We start from the raw sequence: 27,012 nt of genomic DNA, 5'->3' as shown, positions 1-27,012 counted from the left end.
GGCAGAATTGGGCAATCAATGTATTTTCTAAACCAGAACACTGGAAGGGAAAAACAATTCAGCCACCACAAGTTTTGTGGTGAAATTATAAACTCCTGAAAAACTGAATTTATAATGGAAATGCTGACAGACCTTTCACTGGAGCAGTTTGAGCGCAACACTGTAATTTAGCAATCTCTCTTACAGACTAAAGACTAATTCTAACAAGATGTCATTTTGACTCACGTTTATTACTACCTGCAAGAATGAAAAATGCCATTTACTCCGGAGCTGCCAGAGAACCAGGGTGGGGCAATCTCACATTTTAAGCAAGACGCCCGCTGCCTTACCAAAATAGCCCTCTCCACCGAAAGAGTGGCAGCCTTTCACGCTCAGCTTCTTTTATGTCAGCCAGAGCTTCGCGGCTCGACATGCCTTTCCTACATGTTACATTTTAATGATCTGAGAAAACCGTTATCAGACTTAACATCTCTAATTTTACTCTAAACAGACAAAAGCAAAATATCTCATTAGGCATCATCTCCGCCAAGGTTCCCACTAGGCAGAAAAGGATTTTTATCTAAAGTAATTACCCTTTTAGTTAAATACGCTCAACAGATGAAATTTACACACAGAGTGCGACTGCAGCACTAGGCAGCGAAGGTGAAAACCGAGGAACGCCGCGTGTCGCTACCCGCGGGCCCGCCGGGAGTCTGCGGCTCAGTAGGGGGTGGGGCGCCCTCGTCCCTCCCCTTTCTCGGGGGCCACAGGTCGCAGCGACCGCGGCGACCAGGCGCGAGAGCTGCTAGGCGCGCCTTCTCCGGCCACAGACAAAACCATCAGGACAGCGCCGACACCGGAACTTGCCCCAAGTTGTCAAACTCGCCTACACGCGAGAAGGTGCTGGGGATACCCGGCACGTCCACAACCCCCGAAGCCGAGGGTACGCGCCCCTTTCACATGCATACACTCGGCCCTGCCCGCTTCCTCCCACGGTTCGAGTTCCTGCAAATCCTCGGCCAGACCGAGGTGGACGAGATGCTCACTCGAGTCCCCTCTCGCGGGCAGCTGGGGTAGTCCATGAGCGCCGCCCGCCGCCCTCTCCAACGGCACTGGGCGACTGAGCACCCACCCGTGAGAGAAGGAGTACGGAGCGATCACAGGGAGCCTTGGCGTGGGGAGGTGGAGAGGCGTCTCCTGGATAAACTCCTCTCCTAGGTGGAGCTTGGAGACTGAAGTGTGGGGAGGATGAAGAGGGTGTGTGTGTGTGTGTGTGTGTGTGTGTGTGTGTTGCACTTTGATTTCGTGTAGAATCCTGGGGGGAGGAAGGTGCAATGTTTCCCAGTCTGAAGGCACGGAGCCCCATGGCTGGAGCTCCCAGGGACGCATTCCGATAACACGGTCATTTGCTAGTAGGGATTTCACCCAGCGCGCTTCCCGCGGTCTGCGCTGTGAGGCCCCCAGCTTGCCTCTTCCCGGGACCCTAAACTTGGGCTTGGAAGCCGCGCCAGTCGCGGAGGTCCTAGCTACCCAGCGGCGACTGACAGCTGAGCGCGAAGGCGCGGCGGCCGCAGTCCCTGCGGAGCAGCCCCAGGCGCGGACGCCGCGGGCAAGGAGAAGGCCGCCGGGCCTGGCGCTGGGATCGCGGGCCGGGGGCCGGGAACAGGGCCGTGGGTCTGACAGCTGCTCCGGCTCGCGCGGACGCGCGCCTCCCTCCAGCCCGCCCTCCCCACGCCTGACTTATTACCCTCTGCTCCTCCTCCCCCTGCTGTTCCAAAACACCCGTCGACGCGAGCAAAATACAATGCCGCCTCGCCTGCCGTAAACAGCCTGACGAGAGAGCGCACATTCGCCGCCGCGCGTCCGCCGGCTCGGCTCCCACCCCCTTCCCGTTCCTAGAAAATGCCATAAAAGCGGGCCGGGCGCTCGACCGGCGGCTGCGCGCCGGGCGGCCGCGGCTCCCTTCCCGCGCCGCTTCCCCACGCCTCCCCGCCTGCCCCGCGCACCCGCGCCCCCCGCAAACTTGCCCTGCCGCCCCGCCCGGCGCTGGGGCCCGGGACCCGGGCCCGGGGACTCACCTCGCCAGAGAACTTTGCGTCCTTTTCCGCCTTCTCTTCCCAGTGTCTTCCCAGCCTGCAGCCCCCTCCAGGGAGCCGGCACGGTGGGCAGTTCGGGGGTCACCAAAAGCTCACCGAGAGGGCGCACATCACATGGTAGCTCGTTCCCAGCCCCCCGAGCGTGCCGGGTAGGGGGAGGGGAAGGGTCGAGGGGAGGCCGGAGAGAAAGCGAGAGCCCGGCGGCAGCGGGAGTAGGCAGGCGGGGTGGCGAGGGCGGCGGCGGGCGCTCACGTTAGCGCTGCTGCGACCGCAGCGCGGGTGTGCACGGTCGCTGCTGCTGCTGCTGCTGAGGCGGCGGCGGCTCGGCGCTGTTTGCTCCGCGCCGCGCGGCTCGCGCTCTCCCCGGAACGCCCACACTCTCAATCGCTACATTGTTGACATTCGGCGCTGACGTCACCCGCTCCCCATTCACAATAACTTTACGGGAGCCGGGCAGCGCACCTCCCCGGCCGCTGGGGCGCCGTACGCCTGGCGACTAGCGTAAGCCGCTCCGCGAATGGCGCTCCGGGGGCTGGGGTGGGGGGCGAAGGGTGGGGGCGGGCGCGCGCGCTCGGACGGCTCGCGGGAGGGGGCGCGCCTCAGCCGCCGCTGCACTCCCCGCTTTGTGCAGCCGCGCGGCGGGGAGAGCCCCCTGCTCCTGACCGCCTGGCTGGGTCCGGCCTTGTTCGGGACTCGCAAGGGCTTTGAAAGGCAAGGGTTGGGGGCTTGTGGAGTGGGGGGAGTGGTGAGGGCTGGTGTGGCACGTGGGGAGGGGTGCAGAGCCCAGGGCCCTACCCCCAGGAAGAGAAGCCAGACGTCGTGACCTGGGATTCCTGGGTTGTCTGGCGTTTCCCAGGAGGGGCGGGAAAAGGTGCCCCGCGGGCCCCCACGAAGCTAACCGGGCCCCCTCATGAGTGGGGGTGGGGCGAGGAAGGGTAGCTTCCGACCCACCAGCCGTGTGGACGTTTGAATCCTTCACCCGAGGGCCTCGGACGGTCCCCCTGAGCGAGTCTGTGAGCCCCCACGACTTGTTTTAAAAAGGACGAGAGCAGTTGCGAAGTGTAAATGAAAAGCCTCTCTCTCAGCTTCAGCCCCAACTCCTACTGCGTTCCAGCCTCTCCCCTGCCTCTTACTCTGGAGGCTGCCAGGGTGTTGCTGCTGTACTTTAAGGCCATCGTGTGGCTGCCCTGTCAGAAGAAAGCTTGATGGTGGTGAGGATTTTACAGAAAGTAATTAGGACTTAGACTGAACGAACATTTGCAATAAAAGAAGGTTGTGTTAGTGCAGTGCTGGTGCCTGCAACTTTACCCCTGCCAAGGCCAAGAAATTCTGCCACGTTTCCCTGAACACCTATAACTTGGCCCCCTTGTGTACCGGCAGTATTCCATATTATTACATGTGGTGCTGATTTTTAATGAATATTATAAAACTTTGGCTCGCTCTACTGAGAGAAGGATCATAAATCCCCCCTGTAAAATGGGCACTGGCATATGCTGAGGAAGCAGTGAAGCATTGCCCTGGGAGTCTTGTGATACCAGCCCAAGTGTTACTCTGAACCACCTTCTTCTGAGGGCAGAGTTTTAAAAGGCCCCATTTTGACCGTCTGTGTGGAAAGCTAAGAGATGGACGAAAGGAAGCTGAAGGGGCCAAGCTGATTTTTCTAACAGCATTGCAGGCACTCTCATGTAGGTCTAGAACCACACCAAGAGTTTCTCTCTGCCAGCTTTTACGGTTTCCAGATGAAGAGAAGCCTCAGAGCTTAGAGCAGGTCTCAGTCTCCTGACTTTGAGTCTGGTGCCCCTTTTGACAGAACACCCTACTTCTGAGGTCCCTGTCTGGCGCCCTAGCCAGGACGGAGAAGACTGATTTCCCGTCTGCCCTGGCAAGGCCAGTTCTTAGTCTTGCGGATGGTGATGTTTCTGCATTCGTCATTCCTGTAAGTACGAGCGCCACTGCCATCACTTTGTGCGTTTTAACAGCACCAGTCGATGTTTTTCTAGAGCCAGGCTTGAGAAGTTCCCTGTGAGGGCCATGCAGATTCACTTCTTTACTGGCAGGCCGTGACTGCTCAGCTGTGAGGAGTTGGGCACGTTGGTGTGGGATGTGGAGGGGGAAGGAGAGGGATGCTACTGCCAGCTGATTTGTCACGTTGCTTCTGGTCCCAGATGGGTCCAACAAAGGCTGTTAGGTCATTTCAGTTAGTCTACTCGCCAACGATTCAGACTGGAGTTTGCTTCATTTGAAATTCTCACGCATGAGATGAGACAGCAGTTAGAGATGAAAAAACCAAACGCAACTGTGATAGTCATTCAAGGTGGTTGGATTAGAACGAGTTGACCTCTAAAGTCATGTCCAGTACTGCAATCATGTGGCTCTGTGGCTGTGAATAAGACAAAACCGTTGCCTTTGAGGAGTTTGAAGCCTAGTAAGGAGTTAGTTATTTCCTTTTCAATAGTTAGAAGCAGGTTACTTGAATTAAAGCCTATAAAACATATTCAGAATGATATGAAATTAGTACTGGACACTCTTAACGTACTACCTGAGAGGTTAGACTATGGACGGCCTTAGCACCCTTATAGTGAGTATTTGCTGGCCACTCCCTGGGTTTATGGTGCTGCTGTGGACACTTCAGGCATTTACAATGTGAAACAGATGCAGGTTCTTCCCTCTGTATATTCATGGCAATAACTTAAGTAGAGGTCAATTTATTTCCCATGTCTGCAATGTTCAACATTTTCTAATATACTTCCCCCCCCCCGTATAATTACATGTGTGCACTGATCCAGAATATGGGTTCATCTGTGATACATTTCTAAGCAGGATATGGTTTCCAGGGATAATAACTTTGTACCATAGCACTGAAATCAGTAAACATTATTTCTATAAATCTCCTTGTAAAGTAGGATAGGAAATCAGTAAACATTATTTCTATAAATCTCCTTTTGTAAAGTAGGATAGGAAGAATTATTCAGGAAACCAAAAATGAGCAAAGGAAGACAGAAGCAAAAAATGAGCGGTTCACAAGTCCTTGATTTTCTTGCTCTCTAGCATCCAATTAGAGGATCTGATGATGTTGACAAGATATAATGGTTTCCCTTAGGCAGAACAGTAGGCAGAATTTTAAATGTGGTACCTTGAACAAGATGTAATGGGACAAAATTAATGTCCAATGAGAGAGAAAAGAGTGAGATGTTTAGAGGGGGAGAATGCCAAAACCAGGAGGAACAAATATATCGAAGGAAGCTCAGTTAGGAAGAAACTGAGTTCTACTCATTGGTCAAATTCCTCAGAATTATGAGGAGGGTTTATTATTACAAAATCTGATGTTCTGAAGAGTATCTAAACCATAAAACTTCAGCTCAGCACCACACAGGTGACACTTAGAAGAACTGATGAAATTTGAATAACTTTGGTAATTTATTCAACAAATTTTGAGCCACCTATTTTGTGGCAGGCACTGTTCTGAAAGCTGGGATGTTGAATTCTTTTTTTTTTTTTTAAAGATTTTATTTATTTATTCGACAGAGATAGAGACAGCAAGCGAGAGAGGGAACACAGGCAGGGGGAGTGGGAGAGGAAGAAGCAGGCTCATAGCAGAGGAGCCTGATGTGGGGCTCGATCCCAGAACGCCGGGATCATGCCCTGAGCCAAAGGCAGATGCTTAACCGCTGTGCCACCCAGGCGCCCCTGGGATGTTGAATTCTTATTCTAGTGATGAGGTGCGGATGGAAGAGGGAGACAGACAATGAGCCTGTGTGTGTGTGTGTGTGTGTGTAGTATATAATATATAAATATGTACATAACTATATACAATAATATATATATAGTTATATAATACCAAGTTGTATGTTATAATATCTGGGAGTGAACAGTGTTGTAAAAGCAAACAGAGTATGTAAAGGAGCTCAGGAGGGATAGGGGTGGGGCCATTCTCTGATAGGGTAGTGGGGGCAAGGAAGGCGTCCCTGATGAGAATGAGCAGAGATATGAATGAAGTGAGGTAGCAAGTTCTGAAGCTATCTTGAGGAAGGGCTTTTCAAATATGGAGAAGAGCAAGTGCAAAGACCCTGAGGTAGAGAGGACTTGGCATGCTCCAGAGATAGCCAAGAGGCTACGATGCCTGATACAGAAGAATAGGAAGGAGAGTAGCAGGCGATGATGCCAGAGGGATAGCCAGCAGGGTTATAGTTTAGTGAAATGAGAAGACATTTTTAGGGGTTTCTGTAGAGAAAGGGCATGACTGGCCCTGACTCCTAAGAGATTATTCTGTTTGTAAAGTGGAAGGGGAGGACAAGTGTGGAAGTACAGACTATTAGGAGTTCATTGAGGCTATTGAGATAGCCTAAGAGAGAGCTGATGGCTATTTGGACAACAATGATGACTATAAATGGAATCTAGATATATATTCAAAGTAAACCAGACAGGATTTACTGATGATTCAGTTGTGGAATGTGAAAGAAAGAGAAGTCAAAGGGAATTCTGGATTTGGACATGAACAGTTGGTTAATGGAAACTCCATCTAGTGAAATAGGGAAGGCTACAGGAGGAGCAGATATGGAGGGAAAACTCAAGTATTTGGGTTTGGATGTAGCAAATTTTAGATGCCCATCAGACATCTAAGTGGAAAAGTTGAATAGGCAATGAGACATGAGAACCTAGACTTCAGGAGAGAGGTCTGGACTAGAGATAGAAATCTGGGTGTCATCAGCACAGAGAATCTGGGAACATGGGTAGAGGAGAGAAGAGAAAAGAAAAGAGGTCTGAGGATTGAGACCTGGGACACTCCAACATTTAGAGTTTAGCGGATGAAGAAGGTGAGGGAGGTCTGGCCAAAGTGACTGAGAAACAGCAGCCAATGAGGGAAAGGAGAGAGAGAATTGGAGCCAAGTGAAGGACAATGTTTTGAGAATCAGGGAGTAATCAATTATGTCAATGCTGCCGACTTTTCAGCTTGGTCACCTGGAGGATATTGGTGTCTTTGATAGAGGGGAGTGGTAGGGACCACCCCTGGCTGGAGTGGATTGGAGCAAGCGTGGGAGGAGAGGAAGTAGAGGCAGTGGATACGGACCACTCCCTCGCTGTGCTGGGAAAGTGAAGATGGGGAAATGGGCAGCGGGCAATGAGAGAAATGAAAGGTCATTGGAGGGAATAATCCAAGCAAGAGGGGAAACTGCTGATGAACAGACAGAGGGATTTATAACTTCTGGAGGGAAGTTCTTGAGTTGGGTAGGGCCCGTTCATCCCTATCAACGGGAGAGAAGGCAGCTCAGGTACTGGGGTGTGGGGAGGCTGGACTGTGGTGGTGGGAAATGGGAGCTGTCCCTGTGTGAGTGATTCCGACTTTGATTGTGAAAGGACTCGAAGCCAGATGATCAACTGATGGTGGAGGAGGGAAAAGTGTGGAAGGGGGAGGAGAGAGGAAAGGTGTGGTCTAGTGCGGAGTGATGTAGGAGAGAGGAGATTTGAGGGTCACTGCTCAAGCTGGACGGACATGCCACTGTCAAGAAGAGTTCTTTCTCTTTGTAGAACATCTCATACAAGTTTTGAAAAATATCAGTATGTTCCAACCTGGAGAGCATTGTAATTTTCCCAAGTAACTAGGATCATGCAAAAATTTTACTCTAGTTATTGTGAAATTTGGCTGGCAGCCTTTTTCTTTGTAACGACCCATTCCTCTTATTTGTCCCATCTTTAACTTCCCCCCACAAATCATCTCAGTGTCCTTAAGAGGAGAGGATGTTCTTACGTCACTGTCTGTAGTGACTAGCCCAAGATCTGCTTCTACAATAAAGAATTGATGCCACTCTTATATAAAAATTTAAGTGAAATAAAACAATTCTTTAATATGCACAAATGGATATCTCTTATGCTGATGAGAGATGAAAAATTGGAAAACATTGGATCCTATCCTCAATGAACTTAAAAAAATCTAGGCAGGTGGTCAAAACTAATATAAATGAAACAAATGACATATGCGGTGACTTTGTAGTTAATTTTATTATTTAAAGTGGTTACTCATAATTAATAATATTTAAAATTATTATGTAGAAATCCTATTTATTGGAATTTTACTAATGTTAAAATTAAGAGTATACAGAAAGATTTTTTGAATATATGACAGCAAAAACTAAATGGAAAAATGTAAATGCCTCACAGCAGAAAACTGGCTAAGTTGTGGTTCATCTATAAAATGGAGTACCAGAGATTCATCCAAAATTATGTTGAAGAAGTATGTGTATTGGCATTTTAATGTTTTATTAGTACATTTTGAAAACAATTTGTGACACAGTATGATCCCAGAAGTGGAAACACTGTCTAAGCATGAATAGAAAAAAGTCTGGAAGGGTATTCAGTGTTAAAGTGGTTTTCTCAAGATGAAGAGCTTATGAGTGGTTTTTCTTTGTGCCTAACTGGTTTTTAAAATTTTTTCTCTAATATAAATGTATTACTTCTCTAATAAAGAAAGCCAATAAAAGTTATAAAATTCAAGACATGTGTAATTAAATTCTAATAAGAACTTAAGTGTTGTAGGTGTTAAGAGGGGGAAAAAATTTATGAGGGCTGGAGCAGCCAGGAAAGGTTTCACGGAGAAGGCAAATTTGAGTCAAATGTCAAGGCTGGGAAGGATTCAGAGAGGAGCAAATGTGGATGGGCATTCAACATATCTCTGCTCAAAGAAGCTTGAAAAAGTTTGGCTGTAGACAGAAGTAATCTGACAATGTTCAAATTATGTGAAAAGAGAGTCTTGATGATTTTATTCTAACAAAAATGTTGACATTAAATTGTTTTTCTCAAGCCAGCTAATGATTCTTTGAGGGGCACAGAATTGAGTTCACTAACTCTATAGCAATTTCCTCCTAAAAAATATATATAGTTTCTAATCTATTAAAAAAACAAAAACCTGTTTATGTGATAGAATTACACAAGGGCATCCAACCTGAACACTGGTAACAGCTACGTGTCGGTCAGCACAGCTGTCCTCTCCCCGCGTGTATACAGCAGGCGCAGCGCCTGTGCGAATGGCAGAGATTTGGGCCTCATCTGTCTTCATTTTTCCAGGATGCTTCCCACCTAGATCTCCCACAGCACCCCACACTGAGAAGCTCAGTTCAGTGTGTTCCAGGTGGTGGGTGCGTGCGGAAAGCCAGCGACTCACGCCCAGACTTGGCTCGGGCCTTTGGTGATCTTGCAGTTGGGTGAAAACATCAAGGTGTACTATTTATTCCAGTTTCACTTCAGCACCCTCTAGATTTACAGCTTTGCCCACGTCTGTCGTCGTCTCAGGCAACATCCTATCGGTAGGCTTCCTCCATCCTCAACTTTCTGAACCCGAAAAGAGCGGGTCAGGGAGGTGGGCTGTTATAGAGCATGTCTCGGGATTGCTGGTAGGCCATGGTTCAGAGAAAGGACCTGTGTTCCCAGACTTGGTGACCAATTCATGCTACCCGGAGTGGATGCTGAATCAGAATGCTTAATTAGTAATTTATTATAACCACTGGTGGGTTATTTGCAGGATAGCATACTTCATTCTGGAGAGAGCTAAATGAACACCAGAAATTCTTTTCTCTCAAACTTTTCTTTTTCAAATTCAGTGATAGAGTAAATGCATATCTTCATTTCTTCTTCTTTTTTTTTTTTTTTTTTAAGATTTTATTTATTTATTCGACAGACAGAGAGACAGCCAGCCAGAGAGGGAACACAAGCAGGGGGAGTGGGAGAGGAAGAAGCAGGCTCCCAGCAGAGGAGCCTGATGTAGGGCTCGATCCCAGAATGCCGGGATCACGCCCTGAGCCAAAGGCAGATGCTCAACCGCTGTGCCACCCAGGCGCCCCCATGTCTTCATTTCTGATCTCACCTCTGTGACTGCCTCACCGTGGGCTCGTTTCAATCATAGACAATGAATTTGAAAAATAACTTATCTTGAAATAATTTCAAATTTCTGGAGAAGTTGCCAGAGTAAGACGCAGAACTCCCATATCACCTTCATCCAGATACCCCAGTTGTTAATATCGTAATACATTTGTGTACTCCCTTTCTTCTCTTTCTGTCTACAAACACAGTCATCATTATTCTTATTCTGAATATTTAAAAGAAGGTCTTCAACGGGATGTCCACCAACCCCTAAATGCTTCAGAACATGTATTTTTAAAAGGCAATGACATTGTTCTGTGTAACCACAATATAACAGCCCAATCAGGAATTTAGCATCCATATGACACTGCCATTCCATCCAGAGACCCTATTCAAATGTCACCAACTGTCCCAACAATATCTCTTTTTGCTTTCTGGCCCAAGATCGGATTCAGGATTACAGGTTACACATAGTTGTCATATCTCTTCAGTCTTCTTCCATGTGGGGCAGCTCCCTGCTGATGTCTCCTAGCCCCCAGCCCCACCAGTGGCTTCAGGGCAAAAGGGAAAAGGAAGCATGACAATACCTTGTTTGACTGTTACTTGATTCGATGTGTTGGTGCTCAACTCACTGAGGATTCATTAAGGATTTGTGCAATCTTTATAAGTTATATTTTTAAAAGAGAGAGAGAAAGAGAAATAACCAGGTAGAAACAAGTGTTTGTACTTAGTTGATAATTAACAGAAGCATCCCAAGTAAATGAAAGTGTCTCACCTCGCAAGGAGTTTGCAGATACTGTTTTCTTTGCCTCTTTTCTTCCCCAGAAAACTCCTACTCATCCTGCTCTCCACTAAGTGAAAATTCCCTCACCACTCCCCAGGTCAGATCCACTCTCTGAACCTTGGACCTTAATCCTTTGCAGCATCCATTACAATTATATTCCCCTTTCCTTTTAAAATTTATTTTAAAGATTATAGTACAACACATATAACATAAAATTCACCATCTTAACCATTTTTAAGTGTACAGTAGTGTTAAGTACATTCACATTGTTTTGCGGTCAATCTCCAGAACTCTTTTTGTCTTGTAAAATGGAAACTCTAGACCCATTAAACAGCAGCTCCCCAGTCTCCCCCACTTTCAGCCCCTGGCAACCACTCTTCTACTTTCTGTCTCTATGAATTTGACTATTCTAGGTACCAGTTTTTCCACATCCTCACCAACATTTATTTTTGTTTCTGTGTTTTGATAGTAGCCATACTAATGGGTGTGACGTGGTAACTCATTGTGGTTTTGATTTGCATTTCCCTAATGATTAGTGCCCTTGAGCACTTTTTTCATGTACTTGTTGGCATTTGTATATCTTTTGTGGAGAAATGTCTATTCAAGTCCTTTGCCCCCCCCCCTTTTTTTTGATCAGGTTATTTGGGGTTTTCTGCTGTTGAGTTGTAGGAGTTCTTTATATATTCTGGATATTAACCCCTAATCACAGGCATGATTTGCAAATATTTTCTCCCATTCTGTAGGTTGCTTTTTCACTCTGTTGATTATGTCCCTTGATGCACAAAAGTTTTAAATTTCGAGGTAGTCCAGTTTGTCTGTTTTTTAAAACTTTTGTTGCCTGTGCTGCTGATGTCATATCCAAGAAATCATTGCCAAGATCAATCTCAACCTGCTTTCCCCTATGTTTTCTCCTAAGAGTTTTATAGTTTCAGCTCTTATGTTTAGGTCTTTGATCCATTTTGAATTAATTTTCATATATGGTGTAAGGTAAGGATTCAAGTTCATTCTTTTGCAGGTGGTTATCCAGTTTTCCCAACACTATTTATTAAAAAGACTGTCCATTCCCCATTGAATGGTGTTGGCATTCTTGTCAAAGATCATTTAACCATATGTACAAGGGTTCATTTCTGGGCTCTCTATTTTATTCCATTGGTGTATATGTCTGTTTTCGTGATAGTACAACATTGTTTTGGTTACTGTAGATTGGTAGTAAGTTTTAAAATCAGGAAGTGTGAGACCTCCAACTTTGTTCTTCTTTTTCGAGATTGTTTTGGCTCTTTGAGGTTCCTTGAGATTCCATATGAATTTTAGGATGGATTTTTCTTTTCTGCAAAAACTACCATTGGGATTTTGATAGGAATTGCAGGAAATCTATAGATCACTTTATGTGGTATTGATGTCTTAACAACATTAAGTCTTTCAATCCATGAACACAGGATGCCTTTCTATTTATTTGTGTCCTCTTTAATTTCTTTCAGCAACATTTTATAGTTTTCAAGTGTACAATTCTTTGCCTCCTTATTTAAGTTTATGCCTAAGTATTTTATTCTTTTGATGATATTGTAAATAGAATTGTTTTCTTAATATCTTTTTTGGACTGTTTATTTTCTTTTTTCCTATTTGGAGTGGAATGATTTGTTCAATTTTTATCTCTCTCTGGGCTAGAAGGTTCAGGAGTGTAGAAACAGTGTCTGGTTTTGCCCACAGCTGTACCCCAAGGCCTCTGTGTAGCAGTAGTCACTAAGTACATGTTAAATAAATACTTGTTAATTTTTTCTAGTAGTGTCAGGCTGGTTCAGTAGACTTACTGTCTATTTTTATATGTGAATAAAGAGTATACTGAGGCTGAATCATTTACCTTGACTGTCTTTTGAGTCCTCCTCCCTTTAAAAAAATTACCTAATATTTACTTAGTGCTTACTATATGCTACACATCTTTGTATAAGCTACTTTATTTCTTATAGCAATTCAGTGACGTGGGCATAGGGTCAGGATAAACTTCGTTGACAGATTCTCTCTCCTCTCCCTCTGCCCCTCCCCACCATGCTCTCACTCTCTAAAATAAATAATCTTTGAAAAAAAAAGGATATTGTATGTCAATTGCTTTAGCACATAGTAAGTGCTTACTATATCCTAGCAATCACTATCTCAACTTTGCAAATGTAGGAGCTGAGGTTTAGTTAAAAAGGATAAGTTGCCCATGATCACACCTAGGCAGTCTAGAATCCCTCAGTACTTAAGCCCTGCATTAAAGTGCTTCCTTTGTACACCATTCTCCTCTGTATCTGAGACCAGGCAGTGAAGAAAGTCATAAGTCCCTGAGGGATAAAATGTTTAAGGAATTTGCAAGAAATGGCACCTCCCAGGATGTCAGATCAGAGTGCACAGGAATGGCCTTTTCATCCTTCAGAAATGCAATTGGAACTCCTGGAGAGACTCAGGGTGTCCTGAAGGGAAATCTGACTCCAAAGATCAGAAGTCTTCTCTCAGTAGATCAAGTTCTATCTATTGACTGGCAGTGCAGACCGGCCATATGGCCGGCATGGCTCAGGCAGACCCATCCTAGAGTGGGGAGATCTTTAGGGAAGGGAGGGGAACTCCTGGTACTATTCCATGATGGAAGAAGAGGTTGGAGTTTGGCTCATCCTCCCTCTGTGCACAGACTTCACTGTCATTATGGGCATACCATCCTCATCTTTGCCCTGATTCCAGTGATTCCAGGGCTTTGGAGGAATAGAAGTGGTCTTGCCCTTCAGAAAAGACTGGGGCCCTAGTTCCAGACCCCCAGGGGAAACAGTGACCGTGACAATGGTCACATTCTCAGTGGTTTTACAAATCAGTGGCTAACAGTTGTTGAGCACTCACTGTTCGTAGTGCTTTATCTGCAATATTTTATTTTATCCTTGGGTAACCAACCCCTTCCAGGATGCCCAGGACCTTTCCAGTTTCAGCACTGAAAATGGAGCATCCTGGGAAAGCCTTTCAGTCCTGGGCAAACCAAGAGCGTTGGTTACTCTCTTTTATCTTCACAACCACCCTGTGAAGTGGGAAACTTGGCACAGAGGAGTGGAGAGCTTTCCTAAAGATGCATCCCCAGCGAGTATCAGAGGCAGGATTTGAACTCATGAAGACTGACTCCAGGGCTTGTTCTCCCAACCAATACACAATGCTGCCTGAACCAGTAAAAGCAGCCTCTGCCAGTAAATGCTTGGGTTTGGTCCAGATACCAAATGGATGGCAAATAGTACTGGCAGCTGTGGGGGAAATAGTAAATTGTGCAATATGAAATTTCCCAAAATTAAAAATGGAAACTCATACTCTATTGCTGACAAAATGCCAAAGAATGCTTTCGAGACTCAACCGGCTCTTAGTTTTGATGCCTTACTTTGTTCTAATTTTGGTTGTGCCTTTTATTTTGGTGAGAGTAGGGAATAGGGACAGAGCAGCATTGTTGGCAGGTAGCTTTAAGGTGGGGGGTGGAAAATGAGATTACCATTCTCTTTAAAGGGCTTCCACATCCTCCACTTCCTCTGTCATCTCTATGGAACATTGCCCACTCTGCTGCCACCTTATCTGCCAGTCTTCTTTTGCTTCTTTGCTTCTCCTGTTCTTCCACGTCCTGTGCAGTTCTTCTCTGCAGCATTTTTACCACTTTTTTCTCCTCCCCTCTCCCGTGCCCAGGCACACCACCTTGCTAATGCAACATGCAGTCCGCAGCATGTAGGTGTCAGTTCTCCATGGTCAACCTAGATCCTTTCACTCCTGAAATTGCATTGAGACTCTCTCTCTGGTACAACTAGCACCGGCTGTGGCATCCTGGAGTCCTGTGTTCTAACTTCTGCTCTGTAACTTCCTAAACACCTCAGTTAACTTTGATGCACCTGTTTCTTCGTTGCTAAAACTATGATTATAACTCTACTTGGGCAGTCACGAGAGATTCAATGAGATGACAAGTATGACAGCAACCAGTGAAGCGTCTTGAGCATCCAGAGTGCTGGATTAGCTATACTTTCCGTGGCTCTGGGGCCCATCCGAAACCTGATTCAGACCAAAAGTGGGCAGGATGACCCATGCCGACTGAAGAAGAGTGTGAACCAGTTATCAGGACAGGCCCGCAGATAGGGAAGGAAGGGACATGGGACAAAAGAAAAAAAAAGAAAAGAGAGAGAGAGAGAGAACCAGTCACACATGCAAACACCAGCAACTTGGTGATTTCTTGGAGGTCAAAGTAGGGATGGAGTTGTTTCTATCTTGAATCTTTTAATTTTGTTGCTTAATTATATTATTTTTCTACTTGCAAGAAATAAAGACCTATTCAAGGCAATGGAAAAAAGGGGTGGGGGAAATTATTTTAAGAAACATATGGACTCAATTTGGAGCTAGAATTTCAAAGCTGTCGATAGTCTTTGGGTCAGTCTCTCAAGGGCTCTGTGGTCTCTGCTTTTCTCTGAATGTCTCTGCTCCAGTCTCCTCACTACTGACCAGCTTTCTCTGCTAACTTGGGAAACCCTGATGTCCCCTCAGACCTACTAGCAGGAGTTTCCTTGAGCAATTTATCCCTGGATTCATTGTGTTAATAGTTACTACTTGCCAAGTAGCAAAATCTCAGCTCTGTCCCTTCTCAGGGTATGTGTGGCTTGTTTAGTTCCTGTATTACTCAGCGTTCTCTAGTGAAACCGGACCAATAGGAGATAGATACCTATATAGATAAAGATATAGATATAAGATTTATTCTAGGAATGGTTCACCTGGTTATGGAAGCTCAGAGGACCTACAATCTATTATCTGTGAGTTGGAAAAGTGGGCAAGCCAGTGGTATAATTCAGTTGGCATGTGAAGGTCCAAGGACCAGGAGCTCTGATGTCTGGGGGGGCAGGCGAAGATGACTGTCCCACCTCCAGGGAGAGAGAGAGCAAATTCCTCCTTCCTGCACCGTTTTGTTCTATCCAGGCCCTCAAGGGACTGGGTAGTGCCCGTGAACATTGGAAAGGCTGATCTTCTTTACTCAGTTTACTGATTCAAATGCTAACCTTGTCCAGAAACGTTCCCATGGACACACCCAGAAATGATGTTTTTAACCAGCTCCCTGGGCCTCCCTCAGTCCAATTAAATTGACACATAAAATTAACCATCGCAACTTCTCGGCTCTGCCCTCTGGCTGCCACTTTAGCCCTCACTAAAGGATTGCAGTGGCATGCCCAAGCTGCTCCCCAGTGGAGCTGACCAGCCCCCTGTCCCCCAAGACATCCACTTACTCATTTGTGTGCTGCTCTCTTCTTGTGAAATGCCTTCTTCTTCTAGTCTCCTCTGGTCTAGGCAATTCGCAGATGGGTGTGTACCATGGCAAACAATGCAGCTTATTTCAGTTGTCTTATGTATACCCCTCCAGAGTGGGAGGAAAGGTCAGATTGTGAAGGAGAGCCTCACACCAGACCTAAAACCACTCTTTTTTCCCCAGTACCCAAGCTCTCATGTCTTCTTCCAGCCCACCTTACTGGATTTCTCCGTTGCTTTTTTCCACTCAGGGATTCCGAGATCGCTGCCTGCAGTATAGCCTCTGTTACTCATCTGTCCTTCCTTGGCTGGTTAGACATGCTTGTGCAGGTGCAACCCCAGCAAAACCAGGGGATGTTGTCAGATGCTTACTGAAGGGTCCTCGCACATTCTGTGAACAGGCAGTGAATCTCTGAGGCTCTTCATACTTCACACACAAGCCTGTCTGAGTCTCAGCTTGGAGCCCAGCCAAGATAACCCCTTAGGCTCATAATTTCTGTTGCCCAATAATTGTAGGAGTAAATGTTGTCCTTTTCAAGGTTGTGACTGTTCCTCAGGACATCTTTATGTGTATCTTTTCACCTTAAGCTCCTATCGCCTATTTTCTTATTTGCAAGGTCTTTCTTAGCTCAAATTTGTGAGAGAAGAAATCTGATTGGCCTGACTTATCTTTTAGCGCAGGTTGATGGCCAGGCAACAGATTGGCCGCCTTGGATGGGCCAGTTAGTGGGGAGGGTGGATGGAGAGAAGGGAAACATGTCATGAGGGACAAATCCGAGTCATCAAGGCCTTTCCCCTCCAGCAACCTATGTGCACAGGTCATTCTCTCTTTATAGGTGCTATCGGTGGATCGACACAGTGATCAATATCTCAAATACATTTATTTATTTATTTATTTATTTATTTATTTATTTATTTAAGTCACTCTATTCATTCACACATCAAATGTTTTGAGAATCTACTTTGTGCCAAGTCACATAGTAGATGCAGATAACGTTCATATTTTTAAAATGAGCCGTTCTTTGAAATATCAACTTGGGACCCAGCTCCCCCCACCCTTACATACATTAAAACTTTTAACTCTGGTGTGTTTTATCTTTTTTTTTTTTTTTTTTTCTTCTCAGGATGTGAGAAGTACTACAGAGGAGAAGAGTGTTTGGGGGACATCCTGTGTTGTTATCTAAGTCTGTGTTTTTGTCACTTAGATGGTCCCCATGTAGATTTAAGTACCATAAAATTTCACACAGATAAATAATGATTCACAGCTTCAGAAGAATACTGCTGTGTCCTTTTAGGCTGCCTTTCGTAATAAGACTTCAACTGCTCTTAAACGCTAACTAAATCTCATTAACATTATCTCCAACACGTTAATAGGAAAAACAGGTCTGTAGAACAGTGACATTTTATGATTAAAAACACATTTATTTAAATGGTTGAATTGCCTCCATTTGAATATTGCCCACTGCTTCCACAATAATAGAAGTTTTTTACAGATGCTTTTTAATAGGTAACCTCTGCCATAGCTCTACCAACAGTATAAAACCTTGAATAACAAGCCTTGAGTTGATATGTGCTAATTGCTTATCAGAAATTACTCAGTTGTAGCCCATCACTGCTAAAATTACTTTGAAAGAGAAAAACAGGCAATTTTGGTAGGTGCATTAATGCCACTGGGCCACTAATGTCACATTTAGTATTCCAAACTAGTAACTGTCATGGTCTGAGTCCGTGCTGATCCAAAGGTATCCTATGTTCACCCAAAGAGGAGGGTACAGAGAGAAGCTGTCCCAGATGCAGCATCAAATGCAATAAAATCACTTTATTATTGCTTTATTCAAAATCATGAACATATCAAAGCACTCCTGTTCTTTAGCTGAATAGACACACTCTGTATTCTGTTGTAAAAAAAATATCAGATAATCAAAACCTTACTAACTTGAAGTTTTGTGGAGTGGTGTGTGTGTGTGTGTGTGTGTGTGTGTGTGTGTGTGTGTCTGTGGTAATACTCTTGCTTTTGATCTCAGATAAATGAGGCTACATTTTGTAACCAACTCTGTGGTGTGGTAGTGCCGTAGTTTGTCTTGAACAAGGCTCAAAATGTTTTATAGTTAATTGGTTCTATTTAGGGTTGAAATAATCCACTGCGGAACACCACGTGTGTGGCAGTTTGATGACTGAGAGGGTAGAGCCAGTGAAATAAGTGCATGGACTTCCCCAAACTCCAGTGCAATCGGGATGCTTGGGTTAGGCAGAGAGGGTCCACAACTGCTGCCTACAGAGATGTCCCCTTGCAGGCTGAGAGGTTTAGGAAAAACACAGCCCTCTCTTGGCTTGAATAGAGGCACAGGGCTGGGGCAGATGGCATTGGAAGAGGGCAACCAGGGGCGCCTGGGTAGCGCAGTCGTTAAGCATCTGCGTTCAGCTCAGGGTGTGATCCCGGCGTTCCAGGATCGAGTCCCACATCGGGCTCCTCCACTAGGAGCCTGCTTCTTCCTCTCCCACTCCCCTGCTGTGTTCCCTCTCTCTCTGGCTGTCTCTCTGTCACATAAATAAATAAAATCTTTAAAAAAAAAAAAAAAAGGAAAAGGGCAACCAAAAGGCAAAGGACAGCATGAGGTAAAATGAAACATTGACTCACTATGATAAGGACAGTGGCTCGGAATGACTTACATGTCCCTTCTTTGCCAGCACTTTTATCATATCTGTTTGGCTTGTATAACTGGAAAGGGCACTGCTAGACCCAGATTCTGATGATATGGTCTCGGGCTCTCTCGCAGCTCCGTTTCCCTCTTTGTTGTTCTCATACTCAAGCAAGCGCTCTCTCTGTGAAGGGAAAGGTAATCACCAACAGCTTCGGGCTCACACGGTCCTCACTGTTCGACATTTTTGTCAGGGCAACAACACTTTCTTTTCTAGGGTCCGTATATCAAGCCTTTAAACAGCACCCCCCCCCCCCCCGGGGTCACATGCCCATGCCATGGACCCATCATTTAGGAAAGGGAGATAGAAACCATGATTGGCACATTCCCATCTTGAAACGAAGAGGCGTATTGGGCAGACAAAACCAGCCAAGGTCCACTAGTTTCCTTGAGGTGCTTTTCTTGAGCTGGGATGTGTCTAATTCTGATATGAGCTCAGTTTTTGTGCAAGACATTGAAGAGGAACAGCTGTGACTCTGTGGACAGTCTAGGCATCTTGTTCAGTCTGCTTATGTCCAACCAAACACCCATTCCCTTGTGCCTGTTCTTTGCCTATGTTCACAATGTCACACTCCCTCTGTGGACTGTCCTAAAATGTGCTGGTGTGTATGTGGCAAAGGATCTTCAGTGCCAGACATAACTATTTGCACTTAATTTCATCATCAATAGGGAAATTTTGATAATTTCTGAGCCTGGGGTGAAATGACTAGATTTTTCACTTTGGGGACATCAGTCAGGAAGCAGTGCTGGTTGGATTAGCAACAGAGATAGGTGGCGAGGGGATGAGATCGGAGACTCTAACAGTCCGGGCAGGAGGGGAGGGGAAAAAAGAAGGGGATAGAACTAATGGTAGTTTGGGAGGCAAACTCTCAGTTCTTGGAAACCAGTTGGACATTGGGTAGCAACAGAGAGGGAGGTAAAATTTAAAAACAGTGTTATTTCTCACGTTTTGGAATTGAGAAAGAAGAGGAAGGAGATTTGTGTTCCATGTACAGCAGGTGATTGGAAATGTGGGTCTGGGCTTCAGGACAGGGGTTAAAGCTGCAAAGAGAGAGAATCATGAATACAGTTACAGCTGAAATCAGAGGAATAAGGAGATTATATCCGAAAGACTGTGGAGAAATAAGGGGACAGCAAATGACACACAGTCACTCGTTCCAGAACAACCTAGGAAGTTGTCCTTGATCCCTCCCTCCCCCTCACCTCCCTGTATTCACTCTTGCAGTCACATTTGACAGTCTGTCTTCAAAATTGATTTCGGATCCGTGCTTGTCTGCATTTGCACCCCTCCCCCTTAGTCTGGGCTGTGGACTCTCCTGCCTGGGCTCGTCAGGGCCAATGGCTCCTAAACATTGTCTTTGCTTGCACCCTTGCCTACCTCCAGTCTATCTTCCCATGGCAGTAAGATGATTTTCTTCAGTGTGAATGGTGTCATGTGACTCTGCTGTTCAAACCCCCTTAATGGATTCCCGCTTAGGTGAGAGTACAATTCAAGGGTCATGTCATGGTCTACAGCCCCTTGCGTAGTAACCCGGCCCTCGCCCCTCTCCCCGACTTGCTAGCATTCTCCCCTTCATTCGCCACCTTTCCATCATACTCATCTTTTCTGTTTCTCAAATCTGTCAGGCTCTCTACCTGTTCTGCTCTAATCTCCTTCACCAGCTCTAGTCCTACCTCTTCTTACCTTCCATCTCTCAGTTTGTCTCTTCCCACTCCCTGAATCCTCCCAAGAACACCGAGGGATTTTTTTTTTATTGACTGAAGTCATATTTCAACAACACAGCCCTCCAGGGCCACCCCGCTCTCCCACCCGGCACTGCAGCTGAGGGGCTGAGCTAGAACAAGGTCAATGTTCAGAGACCTCCTGAGAGGCCAAGGGATAGGGAACCCTTCGGCCCAACCTATTACATAATGCTGTAAAAATCACCATGCTTTCCCTTTTAAAATGTGCTCTAGTTTTAAAGAATATAAAGCTAAAAATTGAATCTATTTTTTAAAAAATAGGGTATAAAAGGATTCTTTACTTGACTAAAGGATCCATCTCAAGGTGTCTTAAACTGCTGATTTTTTTTCTAGTATATTCAAAGCTTATAATTTTATTTTCCACAATTCAGTTCACACAAGTTTTCAAGGGTACTGCAATTACAGAAGATAAAACACGCTTGTATTATTAGATGGTGAAATTGAGTCACAAAGACTTACTGAGAATGACAAAGGCTCCATAATAGAGTCAAGGTTAGCAACCAGAAAACTATTAGCATTGAGTCTTTGCTCAAATCAAAGACGAATTCCATCGCTCCAATACTTTCCTCTTAAAATATAGGTTAAACTTCTGCCATTGTTTTCCAATACTGCAGTGGACTTGAGCGTAAAAATCTTGGTGATTTTTTGTATAGCACTGGGTAGGGGATTCCCAGATACTAGTTATTTCGTTCCTTAGAGCCCTTCTCAGCCAGTGTTACGGGTTGTGTTGAGCTGCCTGCACCAAGGCTATTTTTGAATATACACTTGTGTTTTATCCAGTGAGCAATCAGGCAGAGAGGCAGTGCTGGGACAGTTAACTTACATTTTAGTGTAATTTCAAAATGTGAATAACAAGTTCTTTTTTTAAATAAAAAAGGAAATGAAATTAAAAACAAGACTTCAATTTAATCTGGGAGACTTGAAATGGCAAGCTTGCCCCTTGTCAATTTCGTTCCGGTTCACCAAGTCTCAACTATCACCGCAGGAGGGGCAAATGAAGGAGAGGCTGTCACTCAACCCTTGAACCTCCTTGCATTTGTGGGTGATCTGGACTCCAGTGTGATTTTAAAGGGTTTTTATGTTCAGAGATTTCTGCTTATGTTAACAAAGTGTTTATAGATATAGACCTATTTGATGCTAACCAGAAAACATATGATTGCCATAGAGGTAATTTACAGGGGGGAAAAAAAAACCACCCCAAATTCTTAGATATTTATGTAAGTATACACAAGTAAAATTAAGATCTGGGACGAAGCATGTCTACACACAGCATCCTCGTATTTTGATTTGGGTAAAAAATAAAGCTAGTCCTTGCTCAAAAACATTTTAACATTAAGACAAGCTAACCAGCTTGATTGTTCTTTTCACCTTGTCTATCCTCCTGTGTGCACCAGGACAAGGGTGATAAATCCTACTTAGGCAACTGTTGTAAAGGAAATTGAAGGCCATGTAAATCCAGGGTTTATATTAACTGCCAAGAGCCTAAGCGCCAACAGTCAATACCTACTTAGAAGCCTACGTGTTCACATCATTCTCAAAAACTAGAAGGAAAAAATGCCAAATCACACTCTTTCAGCACATAGAAATTATATACTGGTCCTGAAAATATTTTTAGTGGTACCATGGGAAAATAAAGTGGTTTTGGACCAAAACATTCAGTTTGCCTTTAAAAATTTTAAATAATTCCAAATGGAAATACAATTCTTCCTCAGAATTTCTTTTCTTGGGGAAGGAACAATAATAATTACTGTTGTTTGAGGTAAACACTAGACCAGTACTTCATATATATTGTTTGTTTAATCTTTACAACAACCCCACAAAGTAGGCTTCATTATTTCTTTTCTACAGATGAATAAACTCAGAGGGTTTAAATATGCCCAGCATCAAGCAGCTAGCAAGTGGCCAACTCAATATTCAAATCCTGGCTTCCATGATTGCACACTACTTCTCTTGGAAATGGAGTTCCAGTCTTGTGGCAGGAGAAATTACGTTGCTTTTATTTTTACCTTCATGGCCCAAGTCTGTATGTTTATTTATTAGTCTTTTTTTAAAAAGGGAGACTAAGAAAAATGGTCCTTTCTGACATTTGACTTGACCCTAAAAATGGCCATCTTACATGGCCATGCCATTTTGCTGACAGTCAATTACACTTTTCCTTGGCTTGGTCTTCCTTCTTACCTCCTGTGGCCTCATTTGAACTCATAGAAACTGGTTCTATCCTGTCCCTTTCCCCCTCACTTAGAGTTTTCTAGCATGCCATCTACAAAAGCTATAGCAGACTTACATCCCTGTTATGCACACTGGATTATTTACAACGAATGAATTTTTAGGGAAAGTTTTTACTAAATTATAACATACTATTTGTAAAGGGCACAGATCATGAGTTCACACCTCAACGAATTTTCACAAAGTGAACACACCCATAGAACCAGCACCCGTATCAAGAAATATATTATTACCAAACTAATGATATCTTAAATGCTGAAGGGAACATTCCTATTTCAAAGTTTATGTGCATAATCTTTTTGTAAAGGTAAGAATGCATTTGAAATGTGTTTCATTATGTCCCACTTTATGTTTTACGCCTTCTGATTTTCATACCTTGTGTTTCCTTAAACCCATGATGCATTTAAAGAGAGCGCATGTCGAACAATATGAGCACCAAGATAAGAACACCTCCCCCATTCCAGCCCTACATCAAAACTCAGCACCATACAATCCTTGAACTGCTTTCTTCTGGTTATTAAATTAAGCCCTGTCTTTTTACAATAAACAGCGAGTAAAAATATTTCTGTTTTGAATTTTTAAAATTTCCTTATCTTCAAGAAGCAACTCCTCTATGAGGCCTTTTCTTTTTTGCTTACCAGTGGGTCCTAGTTTCGTATTCACGGGAGGAGAAAGTTTCCCAGTAAAAGCTGAGATATAGATATGTCTAACTCTTGACTAATGCTGGCGTTAGGGGCACCAACCCTCTCTGCAGTCAAAAATCCACATATAACTGTTGACTTTCCAGAAACTTAGCTACAAATAACCTACTGTTGACCAGAAGCCTTGTAGATGACATCAACAGTTGATTAACACATATTTTGTATGTTACGTGTATTCTATATTGTATTTTTATACTAAAGTAAGCTAGAGAAAAGGAAATGTTATTAAGAAAATCATAAGGAAGAGAAAATACATTTACAGTATTGTACTACAAAAAAATCCACATATAAGTGACGCACAGCTCAAGCCTGTGTTATTCAAGGGTCAACTGTGTATATATATCACATTTTTCTTTATCCATTCATCTGCCAATGGGCACTCAGGTTGTTTCCAAATCTTGGGTATAGTAAATGATGCTGCAATGGACATGGAGGGCAGATATCTCTTCCAGATTTTATTTCCTTCAGATACATACCCACAAGTAAAATTACTGGATTATATGATACTTCTATTTTTAATTTTTTTGAGGAAGCTTCAGACTGTTTTTCATTGTGGTTGCACCAATTTACATTCCCATCAACATTGCAGAAGTGTTTCCTTTGCTCCACGTCCTCACCTATGCTTCTTATTTGTTATTCCCTGGTGGTTTCCATGCTCTCCAAAGTCTATGAACTGCTCCAATATTGGGTCATCTGCCAACATAAGATTATTGTGGGAAAGCAAAATTATAAAATCATTAAATTTTAGGGTTCAAAAGAAGCTTAGACATCATTCTTCATGGGAAGAGCATGCAGACCAGTGGTTAGTGATTTGGGCTTTGCCATCCAGTGATGTAGTCATGAAACCAGAGTGAGAAGAGAACCGTCTGACGCCAGCCAGCTTAAAGTTCCATATAATACTTCCATTCTGTATCTCTAATTTAAAATCCAATTATGTTGTGTTTAGAGTTACCTTTTTTTTTTTAACACTGGAGTTATTTTGTGCACAAGGCAAAAATTTAGAAAGTATGGACATGAGGAAAACAATTTAATATTTTAGTTTATTTCTTTGACATCTTTTTGTGTTTTGTACGTTTTATTTTGTACATGTTATTTTGTACATACTTATCACTGTGTGTATGTAATTCTGTATCCTGCTTAAAATGTGTTTTTTAAATCATACTATGGTAGGCTTGGTTTTACAGTAACATTAAGCTCTTAGTGAAAGTAGTTTCATGTTGAAACCAAGTTTATCAATGTTATAAAAGGTGCAGTGGTTGCTAAGAGAAACTGATACTTTGTTCCCATAGGAACTGTTGTTTTAATCTAGAATCTCTAGATTCAAAGGATAGAAAACTTAAGTTTGTGATGGGAAATAGTTTACCCTTCCTGGAAAAATGTGAATATTACTGTCCTCTTATTGAGAAGCATGGTCGTGTGGTTGCAATCTTCTGAGTGGGTGAAACGTTCTGGGCGGGTATTTCTCTTTCAGTTTTCCTTGTGTTGATGGTGATCATGATAGGAGAGCAAGGGAAATGAAACTAACCGCTGGTCAGCCACTCCTAGAAGCGGAGAAGTTGTTAGAAAAAGCAAACCTGCCTCTTGCATTTGATAAAATCTAAGCTGGTGTTTAGGTTCCCTTACGAGAGAAGGAAACAGAAGGGAAGGATTTTTGTACCAAGCTGCCCTATAGCATTTAGGCACCCGCATCACTTTTGCATCCAGGCATTGGCTCCTCACTTTAAGTTAAAGATAATGATTTCGAGTGAGCAGAAAAACAACTCTACCTAATTCTGCTCAGAAACCGAGGATGAGGAGAGCTGGAATTGAGAACAACTGTTGTTTGTAAACTCAGTGGTGAACAGCTCCGGATTGGGCACTCTCCCCGGAACCCCACTTTGAGCAGCACTTGCGTACATTGTCATGAGCAGTGGATTAACTGCCTTACCTTCCCTGTTTGTTGTCTCCATTCCTCTACTGGTGGTCCCGGCATCTCACAAAAAAACTACTTCCATCTCCATGGTTGTCTCAGAGTCTGCTTCTGAGAGTGTACAAACTAAGACATACTGAAAAGCCCAGAGAAAGATTATGACAATGAAATCAACTGAATGGTATTGTGAGGTGGAATTATCACTGGAGCAGATGCATACAAACGCAATTATTTAGTTAGTCCTTGTGATGGATGCTATGTTGTGGGTCCCCACTTCTCCCCCACCCCAAGTAAATACCAATGACCCCAGCTTTGGGGAATGCTACTGGCACATGGTGGTACCACTTCAGGATTAGTTTTGGCTGAAGATAGATGCTTCCCTCAAGGCCCCACCTCCCTGCTGGCTTGGCCCTCGTCCAATGACAGATCCAAGTGGGAGTATAAAGGCCCAGCTCTCTCAACTCATTTGGAGAGCTCTGAAGGATCACCCCATTTTCAGAACTTCCCACCTGTTCAGGGGAGGCATTCCATGGAGACTGCACCAAGGCTTGACTTCTCCCTCTGCCCAGCCCTGCTCCTTCCCATTCCTCAGGTAAATCCCGGGAACATTCCCTAAGAAACCTCCCACCTGCTAATCTCCCTCTCAGAGTTCATTTCCCTGGAAACCCAACCTGTGACGGAATTGATGAGCACTACTAGGTTCTAGACAGTATGCTGAGGGATTCGGGGAAGACCGAATAAGCTTTCTGCCTTCACCTTTGATTTGGAAGGAGTTCACATTCTAGAGCAAGGGTCAGTAAACATTTTCTGTCAAGGGCTGGATAGTAAATATTTTAGTCTTCGTGGGTCATGTGGTCTCCGTCACAGCTACTCAGCCCTGCCTCTGTACTATAAAGGCAAACTTGGGAATGTATCAATGAATGCACAGGGCTGTTTACCACTAAAACTTCATCTACAAAATAAAAGGTGGGTTGGATTTGGCCCATGGGCTATAATTTGCTGACCCTGTTCTACAGAGAAGGAAGTAAGGAAACCGATAACTAAACAAGAAAACCTCAGGCAATAGTAGTGCCATAAAAGAAAGAAATTGGGGTTATACGATAAAGAAACACTATTATTGATTTATAAATTTAAATTATTTTTTTTGATAAGTAATATATTCACATGATTTAAAAACCAGAAGTATTGAAAAAGTACTCATTTGCAAGTATATATCCTGGTTGACTTTGATCCCCAGTAGAACAATTTCATTTATTTACTTTTGTGTTTCTTTTCAATATAAGCAATTACAAATATATATCTTCATCCCTCCTTTCATGCAAAGGTTAGCATATAATGTATCTTGTTTTGCACCTTACTGTTACTCACTTAGCATGCCCTAGAGATCACATTCAGATCATCTCCACTTGTTTTTCTATATCTGAGTACTATTCCTAGTGTGCATATGATAGTTTATTTAATTGATCTCTATTGTATTAGGGTTCTCCAGAGAAAAATCCCAAAACCATGTGTGTGTGTGTGTGTGTGTGTGTGTGTAGGAATCGGCTAATGTGATTATGGAGGCTGACAAAGTCCTGGGGTCTGCAGCGTGAGTCGGCAAGCTACAGACCCAGGAGGGCTGATGGTGTCGTTCCAATCTGAGGGCTGGCGGGCTTGAGATCCAGAAAGAGCAGATATTTCGGTTCAAAGGCAAGAAAAAGCTGACTGTCTCTTATTGCATGAAGGGGAGGGTCAGCATTTTCGCTCTGTC

General features: G+C 44.1%; 1 protein-coding gene and 1 long non-coding RNA gene across 5 annotated transcripts in view; one reads left to right on the top strand and one right to left on the bottom strand.

The window, feature by feature from the left end:
• The window catches only part of BACH2 (BTB domain and CNC homolog 2), a 348,609-nt gene extending 346,220 nt beyond the window's left edge, over positions 1-2,389 (bottom strand). For all 4 annotated transcript variants that reach the window (XM_057311189.1, XM_057311190.1, XM_044388879.3 and 1 more), the window contains exon 1: positions 2,058-2,389. The gene's annotated coding sequence lies outside the window, so the exon portion shown is untranslated. The remainder of the gene's footprint in view (positions 1-2,057) is intronic.
• A 1,434-nt stretch (positions 2,390-3,823) lies between these two features.
• LOC123001742 (uncharacterized) overlaps positions 3,824-27,012 on the top strand; it is a 31,214-nt gene continuing 8,025 nt past the window's right edge. Inside the window, exon 1 of the long non-coding RNA XR_006410981.3 lies at positions 3,824-4,011. This is a non-coding gene — a long non-coding RNA (uncharacterized LOC123001742). The remainder of the gene's footprint in view (positions 4,012-27,012) is intronic.

Source organism: Ursus arctos, unplaced genomic scaffold, assembly GCF_023065955.2.
Source record: "Ursus arctos isolate Adak ecotype North America unplaced genomic scaffold, UrsArc2.0 scaffold_13, whole genome shotgun sequence".
Taxonomy (NCBI): domain Eukaryota; kingdom Metazoa; phylum Chordata; class Mammalia; order Carnivora; family Ursidae; genus Ursus; species Ursus arctos.
This window is presented reverse-complemented; position numbering and strand designations above follow the sequence as displayed.